Source organism: Lonchura striata, chromosome 7 (genome assembly GCF_050655825.1).
Source record: "Lonchura striata isolate lonStrDom1 chromosome 7, ASM5065582v1, whole genome shotgun sequence".
NCBI lineage: Eukaryota > Metazoa > Chordata > Aves > Passeriformes > Estrildidae > Lonchura > Lonchura striata.
Window position 1 is genome coordinate 5,760,973 of NC_140709.1, and position 11,736 is coordinate 5,772,708.

At 37.7% G+C, this 11,736-nt stretch overlaps 1 long non-coding RNA gene across 8 annotated transcripts in view; it reads right to left on the minus strand.

Annotated features, from left to right (window-relative positions):
- LOC146766874 (uncharacterized) overlaps positions 1-11,736 on the minus strand; it is a 203,249-nt gene that overhangs the window by 178,020 nt on the left and 13,493 nt on the right. The gene's annotated exons all lie outside the window — the stretch shown is intronic.

The window sequence follows — 11,736 nt, forward strand, 5'->3', positions numbered from 1 at the left end:
GAGAAAATTATCAAAATAATGCAGAATAATTTGAAGGGGGGGACATCAGCTAAGAAATTATGAACAAATAATATGTGTTTGCTACCAGCTCACTTCCACAAAGAGACAAGCAGAGTATCTTGCTCCGTCCCTGCTGAGCAAGACCAGGCCTGCACAGGGAGAAGGAAGTGGAAAAGATGCTCTGCTTGGTATGTTTGTTCCTTTTTCCTCTCCCAAGACCTAGAATTGAAATGCACATTTCAGTAACTTAGCTGAAAACAGCACATTCTGCAATTTCCACTGAGCAGGTCCCCCTGCACAACTACTGTTCCACAGCCAAATGTTAGCAGAGCAGCTGAACCTCACACAGGCCTGGGAAGGAAAGGGAGAGCTCAGGAGCCTGGAAGGAAAAGGGAAATTGCAGTGCTGACCAAGGAAAATAACAAAACCCCCTCCTGTTAGGCTACTTGATGATATATGGTACATGGTTTGAGCTTCCTTGTGAATCCCTGTCAAGTCAACTACCAAGCAGAATTGGAATATTGCACCAGATAATGTCCCAGTCCCAATCTTTTTTCAGGATTGGTACTCCATTATGCTCCCACTTTAGGTGGAAATGAAACCTACGGCCCACTTTGCCTCAATATGTAAGGATAGGTTTCTAATAACTCTGTGTCACCTTGGAAAATTAAAATAGTACCTCCTGTTCTGATTGCGTATGAAAGTATAGCTAAAACAAATTTCATGGCACTGATTAAGTATCGTGTTCACTAAACTTTCCAATCCCATTATGGATCTTTCTATATTGGTGTTAGCGGAGGCTGCACGGTGAGTAAGAAAAATCAGATTTCAGGTGCTCACAAGCATGACAAATAGACACTGAAGTGGCCTTGAGCACTGTGATGTAGTAACAGAGAGGAAATTGAAGCATTCAATATTCTGTGGTGCCTGAGCCCTCTGCAGATGGCTCTTGGATTTGAAGATACAGAATTATTTTTGTTGGAAGATCAGGGAGGTTTGTGTTGGTAATCTAGCAAAAAGAAATCATCTTGTTTCATGAGGGCTTGTTGTTTGTTTTGCTTTGACAGTGCCAAACAAAATAATTTTCATGCAGGCAGCATAATATTAGTAACAATAACACACACACACTAACTTGCAGCTCTTACTTTAGAGCTCATCTCTAAATGAAATCAATGCAAGATTTAGCAAGTCCTTCATACAGTAGCAAATATCCAGTTCCAGGAGGCTACTGTACATTTCTGTGTTAATTAGGAGCCTTGTGGAATTTAATTCAAGGTTGCTGACAGAAAGGTTTGTGATGAGGAGTATTTTAAACCCATGACTGACAGTAACAGCAGTGCTGCAGTCTATTGCCTTAGTTGGACTATGTGTTCTGCCCATCTTCATGCCCAACCATTTCATTAAATAACTTGATGCTTAATAGCTCATGAAAAAAAATATATTTCTGTATGTTAATCTTCGAATCATTCTGCATTTTATAATTGGATTTTATAAATAAAATGCATAAACTTAATTATATGCTCTTATTCTGGGGCCTGTTTCTATCTGGCAAGTAGACCTGTGGAAAGAAATGAATTCATAGTTGAATAGAGGATCTGAAAATATTTATATATTATATAATCCATTTAGACATTCACTGAAAGTGAAGACAATAGCAGCAGGTATCTAACAATTAGGTGTCATTAGTACATGCATAAATATAGATTTTAATCTGTTATACTGCACTGAAATTATCATGGTTTAATATTTTTAAATTAAGAGCTTCACTGTTTTAGATCTTCATATACATGGAAGTGCTGCAAATTTTTAAATGAATTTTAGCATTAAAAACTCACAAAATAATAGAATAATGATATTTCCTCTTTAAATTGTTAAGCACAGTAATTGTGAATCCTAGCAAAAAATTCTGATTTGTTAATACACACCTGCCTGATCTTCCAACAAAAATAATTCTGTATCTTCAAATAAAATTAATTCAGATTAGCTTGTAGGTTTAATCAAACATGTAAAACACAGATCAGAGCAACAAAATTGGCTATTACTCAGTAATATGCACAGGTGTGACCCTGCAAAGGTCAACAGCCAGGCACTTTGTTCAAGTATGGAAAGTTAAAAATAGCCTGTGCAAGTGTAGTTTATATAAACTGGTGATGTACAGTAGCCTTTGAAGGCAAGTAAGAGTGAAAAAGTGCATTTAATTACCTAAAATTTAATTGACCTGTACAGGAGGAAAATATGAAATATGAACAATCCAGCAGCTTTATGAAAGAAATGAAGTGGTACTTTAAAAGGCTATTAGAATTCCTATTGATTTTGTGAATAATCGTGTCCTTGATTATTTTATCTCTTTCCACACATTCAGCCATCTCCTGCAAATTAAATTTAATTATTGTTTAGACAGAATCTGAACACATCCTCAAGCAAAACAGTACAACCAGCAATGGCACAACAATTTGACAGCTCCCTGCAGCAATACACAGAATCCATCCAGAACTGGATTGTGTCCCAGCGTGCTGCAAAACTGCTCTTTGCTGCCTCTCCTTATGTTCTCAGGCAAAGCCAAGGCAGCCAAAGGATGAAATTGGGTAGCTGTTGGTGGAATTCCTGATTCTCCCTCCAAGCCAGCACTTGCATGCTCAGGACTAAGCCCAATTCCCTGCTGGTGGCCTCTCCTTCAGGAGCACAGAGGGAGGAAGGTCAGTGTCCCTCCTCAGCGAGGAAGAACTGAACTCACTGCCAGAAGGAAAGCACTGTGCAGGATCAGTGGTTTGGTAGCAACCAGGACACTCCAGCATCACGGGGCTTGTGTAATGCAGGTCACAACACCAAGCTGGTGTTTCAGACTGTTATGTACAAGATTAGGTCCAAAGTGGGAAAACCTACTTAATTTTGAGATGTTCTTCATGCAGCCTTTCAGAGGAAGAAGAGTTCTTTCAAATGCACCAAACATTCTGCCCAGCCATGACATTTCTGTAAAGGTTGCAGGAGTACAAACAAGAGCTGGACTCAGCAGCTGCCTGTCATCTATGCCAGTTCTGGATGCCAGCATAGAAAACTGATTTAAAATTGCATGATGAGGTACATTTAAAATGTACATCAAAAACCTGAATTTATACAGGCTGGTTTCATCCTTAATTTTATAAGTACATCTTGTCACATTTTCCAGGCAGCTTAACCTTTTGAAACTACTACCTATTAGTGGGCCAAAACCATCTTTTAGCTTTTGAAGGGGTTTAAATTCAAAATATACGTGGCACTTCTGTTTCAAGTAAAGATTAAAAGCTGGTAAAAAAGAGTCTCACACTGAGCTAAACCCACCCCAGAATGGTGTTATAAATATGCAGAGGCTACAGGGAATATAAACCAAAAAAGACCAAAAATTCCTTTCTTTCAGCAAAGAAATCTGCTTCCTTCTCAGGATCAAATATGATCCAAGAGAAAATGGTGAAAACTGTAAAAAATTACACAGAATGAGAGTCTGCAGCAAAATATAGAAATATTCTTCAGTAATATGTAAGAGAACAAGGAAATAAGCATCAATTTATAGTTCTAGATTGAGACACCCAAGTTAATCTCTGAACACTCACCAAGATGACCATACTCAGGATTTGAGTAAAGACATTGAACTGCAATGAGTCTGAGGAATGGATATTACTGAACCCAAAGGGAAAGTAAAGCTTGATGTTCTCAATTGGAGCATATCCAATAGTCACCATTAATGAAGTCTGATGACATGATTTCTCCACCAAACCTAATTCAGGGTAGAAAAGAGAAAATACACTTGTGTGTGTTTTATAAGGTTGAATAGAGTCACTTGGGACCTCCAAATTCACAAATATGGCCACAGTAGTTTGTGAGTCTTTAGAACACACCCTGAAAGGTTTGATTTAATGCAGATACATGGAGATAAAAAGGGTGGTCCTGTACAATGATCAGAACTTTTACTTGTACATTTTCGAGAGAGAGAAAAAATACAAAGGGGGGGGGGGAAATAAGAAAAAAGGAAACCAGAACAAAGCTCTAGCCATATTTGTAGGCAAATGAGCATATGCAAGTGGAAGCCTGAGCCCTGGTGTTTTCTGTAATATTCCATGTGCAGCTGTGAATGCTTGCACTAATGCCAGTTAATCTGCAGAGCTATGGGCTGAGGGAAGGCAGTGTTGGCCACAGCACTGGAGTCATCTACTACTCTTCAAACATTGAAACCCAACCCTTCACATCCTCCTGGGCTCCACCAGAAGGGAGCAGATGGAGCCTCGCTAAGCTGCTCGTTCAAACACAAATGCATAATAAGGCAGTAAACATTAGGGGTTTGACACAATACCAAAGCAGAGGAACAGCAAGAGTTTTGCTAAAAGTGATTCTCACTTAAGCCTTTCTCTGATGCTCCAGTAGAGTGAGAGTTCATGGCTTAAACCAGGACTAGCAGCATGCAATTAAATCTGAGTAAACCTTGTTTATATTAAAAAACAATTAAAACTAGAGAAAAGACCCTTTGCAATGGCACAGTCTGACTCTGCTTTTATGTGATGCACCAATTTTAAGCAGCTCTGCGATTTGTTGTTTGCATCCTTGCAATTAAGGCTCATCCCTGACATCCTGCACTAAGAGGATGCCTTTCAGCTTGGTTTTGGTTTGGTTTTTTCTTGAAAGGTCTGACAATTTTCTTTCATTCCTACTCCAAGTGAAATATATATTTTTTTCCTCTTTCTAGCAGTCAAAGTTTAGAGAACAAATAAAATGAGGACGAAAAGTTCTTCTTGCTCAGCTTTTTAATTTAAAGGTTTTTCTGCTTTAATTTTCTTTCTTTCCTTTTTTTAAAATTCCTTGAACTCTTAGGGTCAGTAGTAAAAGTGCCATTCAAGTATCTCTTTTTCCTGAAACCATGGCAGAAACCATCCATTTTCTTTGGGATAAATAAACTTAAAGAAGACTTTCTTTTGTTCTCTTTCCCGTGACTGAAGTGAAATCGCTTGCATCACTGGATATAACTTCATTTCAAAAGAGTTTTCTTAATAAATACAAAGTAGGATTCAGAGTACACAGAAAGATGAGACAGAGAAGGATAAGGATCCACAAGAAGAATAAACCTCCAAAGAGTTTTCTCCTGCTTTCTGGATATCTTATTCTAATTCTGACATCCTTCCTCCTCACAAAGTAATTCTGACTGCAAACCTTTCCAAACCATCTCTTTTGAGTTGAGGAACATTTTCACACCATTTTGTGATCTGATGCATTCCAGCCACTCACATGTGGCCTTACTGGTTTGTCAGGATGCCTTCCTGTCTCACTTTATTAAATCCTTGAGAATAATATTTGCTGCAATACAGCTGGGCAAAGAAGAGAATGTGAAACAAAGTCTTGATTCTGAATTCCCTGACCAGTCTTGTCATTCAAATAGAAATAGAGTATGGAATAAATCTAAAGAGAACAGCTCCTGTGCTTATTCAAAGGATAATGATGTCGTAGAGGAGACAATAAAAGAAAATTAAATTGTACAAAGGACACCTCCAGTACATCTAGTAAACCTTGTAGGAAAACATAACAACAAAATCAATAATAAAAACCTATCTGTAAGGATGCTAAATAAAGCAAGCTAGGAACAAGACTTTGAAATGCATATATTGTAAACTGAGTACTAATACCTCAAAATTTCTATTCCTAATCCAGATTGAGATTCAGTAAGGATATTTACCCACTGCCTACCTCTTCTTCAGTGCAACCTGACTTCCTATAAATGATCAGGGAAAGAGAAACACAGTAAAGCTCTTCAACACAGTGCACACCATGTACTGTTCTGCTCCAAACAATGCCTGCATCTGCCCAAAAGTTGTGTGAATGTTTAAGGTAGATCATCCATGTGATGGTTTGTTCTGCATGGATGGTTACTCCTGTTAAATCTTGTTGATTTTTATGTAAGAGGAACAGCAAAATGAAAGTGCAGAATACCAGAATCTCATGCTGCATTGTTTCTAAATATACTGGCTACACAAAGTCCATCAGCATCCCAAAAACCGCCTTTTGTAGCAGGTATAGCAGTGTCTTTATTCTCCTCATTTTAAAGGGATAATCAGATTTTCATCTGATTATAACAATTCTCTCTTTGTGCTGAAACTAAGCATAATGAAAATAGCCTAAATGGATTTTGGAAAGAGTGGGATAAAGTCACTGAGCGAACTGGAGTAATGCTAGACAGAATGGCAGGAAGGAATCTACAGGTTTGCTGTAAAATATATGTATTAAAAAGAAAAGAAACCGACAAAGCAACCAGAATACACACATACTTTTAGCCCAATACTTCAGCACATAAAACAACTTATATTCATTGATGATCACAATACATCCCTCTCAGTTTTAAGAGACAAGTTCCTAAATACATATTCAGTGCTTTGAACTCTGAAAGTCTTTTAATTGAAAGAGAGCTGCATATTTCAGCAGTACTTAAATTACTTCAGGTAATCCAAAATTCATCTGAAAGTTCAAAGAGATTCATTTATAGAGTATTGGCATTTCAAGTGACCAACTCTTAACCTGTCAAATTATATATCTTAAAAACTACAGCAAAAATCTCATTTTAGACCTTTAGTCTGGTCATGCATTGCAGCTTATCAATAGCAGTAAAGCTTGGCAAACACAGAGCCTGTGGTTGAAGTTCATGTCAATATAGCACAAGGTCCAGGAAAGACTTGCTGTCTCACTAAAAGCTTTTCTAAAGATTTAACTAGAAAAATGCTAATGCTATTGTAAGATTCCTCTGCACTGCACCCACATGCACCCTGCAAGAGCTTCCCGCATATTGTCACAGATATTAAACATAAATGTGAGTAATGAATATAAAACAAAAAGTCCTTTTACACTACTACAACAAGCACAGCATTTACATTTCAGGAACTGGTGAATTATAACAATCATAACTCTGAAATTTTTTACTGTGAAATTTGGGCCACTAAAATAACTCTAAATATGCAATTCTCAAGGAAAAGTTAAAGGAGAAAAAAACCTTAGTTCTTATTCTTGCATCATATATTATAAATTAAAAATTAATTGTATCCAAGTCTTAGAACATTTAATAATTACATTTCCATCTTCTATTTTTCCCTTGAGGTGTGCTTCATTACACAGGTGCACAACTGAGTAGGGATGCTCTGACTGACCTCTCCATTCTCTTAAAAGTCCAAGATATATTCCCACTTACTATAAATGATCAAAGTTTTATGGACTAATGACAGTTTAAAATACTTTTCCCCCCCACTTTTACTGCAGTCCTGTCATTAAGACTAACAATCTAAAGTAGCTAAGAGAATGAGGAAGCAAGATGATTTACACAGATGATAGTGCAATGGTAAGAAGTGGGGAAAGTTCCCTTCCGATTTTTTTTGTAGCTGACGCATTAAAAAGATTTACACCAAGGTCTTTAAGTGAAAACAGAGCATCGCCAAAGAGGTCTGGCAAGCTCTTCTATCAATAAAATCCTCTGCCCCATAAATTTAACCAAACTCTCAGCTTAAACCTGATTAGCACTACAAAGATCTTGCCTTGTTACCAGAGAAGCCCACTAGCCCAGTATCCAAAGTGTCTGATAAAAATCAGACAAGATAGCAACACTTCTATAAAATTTTAACCACCATAGCATCACTCATACTTTTTAATTTCCCATGATGCCACAAAAGCTGAGGAAATATTTAGCATGAGAAAGCACAGGCTCTAATACAGGGCAAAGTCATATTGAAATTACTTAGGGCTGGGCACAGCAGTAAAATCTTGTAAGATTCTGTGCCTGGCTGATCTATACATTTAGAGCAAGACTTACAAAAATGATGGCATAGGGTTCAACTTCTTCCAGAAGGTTCTTCAGTAAAAGGTCAATTTAGAACAAGCTTGTATCTTTTTTGTAATCCAACTCCTACTGTTTTTGTTCATCAGAAATAGCCTGAATCATATCTGAGTTTAGGTGTAGGGCAGATTCAGATCAAGACTTAATTTTATGACTGTACATGCATTTGACATTTGAAAGCAGCAGTATTTGATATAGTTCACAACAAAATTTCAAGACAAAATCACAGAAAGAAAACATGAGGCTTGCTATTGCTCAGTATAACAGAACATTATTTGTTTGGTGCTAAAAATGGTCTTAAAGTTGTAAGCCATGACTGTTTTGACAGTCCTTGCTTCCAGATCAGCTGTTCCTGACATTTCCATCAACTATCAACTTGGATTGCAGCCCATCCAGATCTAGAAAACAGGTGCCATCCAGTTTTGGACTTCACCCAAAAAGAGTAGGGAAGATACGCATATGTCCTCACCCTCACCCTGAAAGTCTGAATAAAGTGATAAACTTTTATAGGGAACTCCCACAGTCAGATCCTAGCAGGAAGAAAAGCAAGGGGCCAAAGGGGTGGAGAAAAATGCCACAGCAGTGCAGGCATCTCTGCTGTGGGCAACAGGTTGCCCTCATTCAGACATCTCTGAGCCAAATACTTTAGCCTCCAAACAGATACAAACAAATACATAGAAATCCACTGAGATGGAAGCCAGGTTTGCCTTCTGACCAGTCCACACATCCTGTGCAATTCTACTCTGAAACTGAATCAGGACACAGCCTTGGCTAACTGGTCCATCATAGTAGTACTGAGTTTCTATGGAAAAGTTTGATAAGCAGCTGGATGTCATTCAGGAGTTGTTGTGCTCCTTCAGCCAAACAAGGGTGGAAGAGAAATCCACCAAAAAGGGAGGAATGTTCCATAACCAACACCTTTCTCAGCTCAGTGCTGTGATTTGGCAGTCTATAGGCAGCCAGAAGCATCAGGAATTCAAACAATTCTGGTTACACAGAGGTTACAAACCTTGCTGGCAGCATTTACAAACACAGAAAGAGGCAGATCCCATTCCTCTTTCTGCTCAGCCTTTCCTCAACCAAACTTTGAGCACTTGCAGGTGCGGTTTCCAATTCTCCAACTTTCACCCAGGTCTCAGACTACATACTGGACACTATCAACACCCAGTTGTAAAGTAGTGTCACAAAATCCAGGTGTTGGCATGGTAAAATTACACCAAAAAAATTAATAGGGAGCCAACATGCATCAAAGGAAAGTCAGGCTTGTCTTATTCCTAATATTTTATCTTCATCAAAGAATTTACTCCTCTATCCACTGATATTATCTATGGCTGTCTAAAATACAGTTAGTATTTGTAATGGTATTCTGATTGAGAAAAGGAAAAAAACACTGAAGGTTACTCCTGAAAGTGCTTTCCAGTGTTCCTCCTCAGTCAGAATTATAAGTTTTAGCAAATAAATTCACTATTTCAAATTATAGGAGAACCTGTGCCAGCATTGCATGTATTCATTCAAAAACATACATTCACATGTATATAGGAAGCTCCAAAAATGGATGTGTCCTAAACAAGAAACAGGACCAAATGTGATCTTCATGGCAACAAATATCCAACTAAACACAGAGATTTTAAGCTGTTTTTAGAAAATGCTTTTTTCACATTCACCAATTTGGAGATGGACTCCTGCAAATGCAAATACATCAGGTCTCCAAAGGCAGATGGCAGGAGTGATCATGAAGAGAATGGTTTTACTTTCTGGTCAACATCCACTTGTCAGGATTTTTATATAGGTTACTTTTCATTGAACTCTGCATCTGCATCTATTTCTTCATTCACATACAAAATATTTAGGAAAAAATAGCAGGAAACTCTCATAGAAACACAGTATCTTCCCTCTCACTCCCTGCCTTAGCATCTTGTACAGCAGCCTGGGAAACCAAAACAGGTCATGCATTAAAAACCAGTTTTCAGAACAATTCATTAAAAGCACTGCAGAGTGCTTATTGCTTTCATGCTCTCCCCAGATGATGTGTTGACTGCATATCATAAATGCAAGCCCTCCTTCCTTGCAGACCTGCCCCCCAGAGAGAGTTAAAAGTGGGAAGACACATTATTCATCCAAGGATGAGAAGTTAAAAACGTTCAGAGGGGATTACAAATGTCATTTTCCCCACTGAATCTCTTTCACACTAAGTCCTGTTGACTGCACACATTCTCACAACTCTCCCCTTTGCACAATTGTAGAACCATCTCCATCTCAGGTATCATTCTTCAGGGAAAATCAGGATATTTCTCTTGTTTTCAGTGTGTTGGGAAAGACATGAAACTCATTCATAAAGAAATTGTTTCTTCTCGCCCCTATTTTTATTCTCACATGAGCTACAACTTTTATATCCTGTAGATATAGGAGTTGTGTAGAATTGTGATTTATGGCACTTGTTTCACCTACTTTCACTGCAATTTTTTTTACTCCAAACAATTTTTTGTTTTGACTTTTTATTTCAGTTACTGGGTTTTCCCCTACAGTGTATGAATTAAGTTCTGGAATTCTGAGAGACAATTTGTTGCAGGGGCCTGTTGTCAGTAGATGGCAGCATGTGGCTGCTTAGTACACAGACTGCCAAAATTCTTACAGGGGAAACAAACTCCCAGGCAGAAACAGCTGGGTCTTTGTAAACCCCTACTCCTACCTATCTTCCCCAGAAAAATATTGCAGTCATGTCTCTTACAAAATCCTTCAGGGCCTGAGTCAAACTGTGAAGCTTTTCTTGATTCTGGGTTTGGTGTTTGGTTGAGATTTTTTTTTTCCCAAACAAAAGCACATCAGAAATTAAAAGATTTCTGTAAATCAGAGATAATCTAGACAGAGTCTCTTGGTACAGATACTCAGAAAGGTCTGTAAAGGTTTGGAATTCCAGCCCTGTATCTGAAGTTTAAGACATCAATTCTAGCAACAAAACCAATTATTGTATTCCAACTTTTTCACAGTTCTTGACTACACAGGGTGCTTTCCTGCTATCAAACAATACACACACATATATAATATTTTCTCTCTTTCCTATCTGTATAAAAGGACGCAGCAGTGTATCCAGGACTACACACCTTACAAAATTTAAAATTATGAATTCCAAAATTTCACTCCTCTCTCAGCTGGTTTTCATATGATAATTTAAATGGAAACAGTTCCCAAGTTAGTATCATGTACATGTCTCATTCATTCTAAATTTCTAATTCTTTACACTCCCAAAACCAAAATGTGCTTGAGGAAATGTACACAGCTCTTTGCACTTGCAATCTACAGTTTTGTTCTCTGAGTAAGTAACTATATTAAATGTTATGGGCAACATATAAAAGTGTATTTCTGTATGCAAGGTTTATTTCAATTTACACTATGTGGTTCTTTCAAGTTAGCAAGTTCAGAATGTATTTATAACAGTTTTCACAGTGAATAGAAAGCTCCTCTGTCCTACCTGGATATATCCCTTTCACTTTCTGACAATATAGAAGTTTAACAGTGTATTTTTCTGAAAATTTTATTAAAATGCTAAGAGTCCACAAAGAGCTCATACATCTCCTGTGTCATGTTGGTTCTACAGCCAGAATTACTTGGTCATTTCAAAATAAATGCTAAAGAAACAAGAACCTATTTTAGTTTGCTGGTGTGCTTTTCCTCACCTGACATGATTTCATTAGCCTTATTCTGTCCCTCAGAAGCAGCTAAAATTCCACTTTTTCCTCATTACAAGTAGGAGCTGCCTCAGCACTGTGGGGAAAGAAAACCCTTTTGTCAACAACATAGTGCTTTTAAATTACAACATATCACACAATTGATCTTAATAAAACAAGGCCTCAGAAGGGTCTTCCATCACATGAGAGCTCATGGATGTTTTAAAGCAGCAAGTC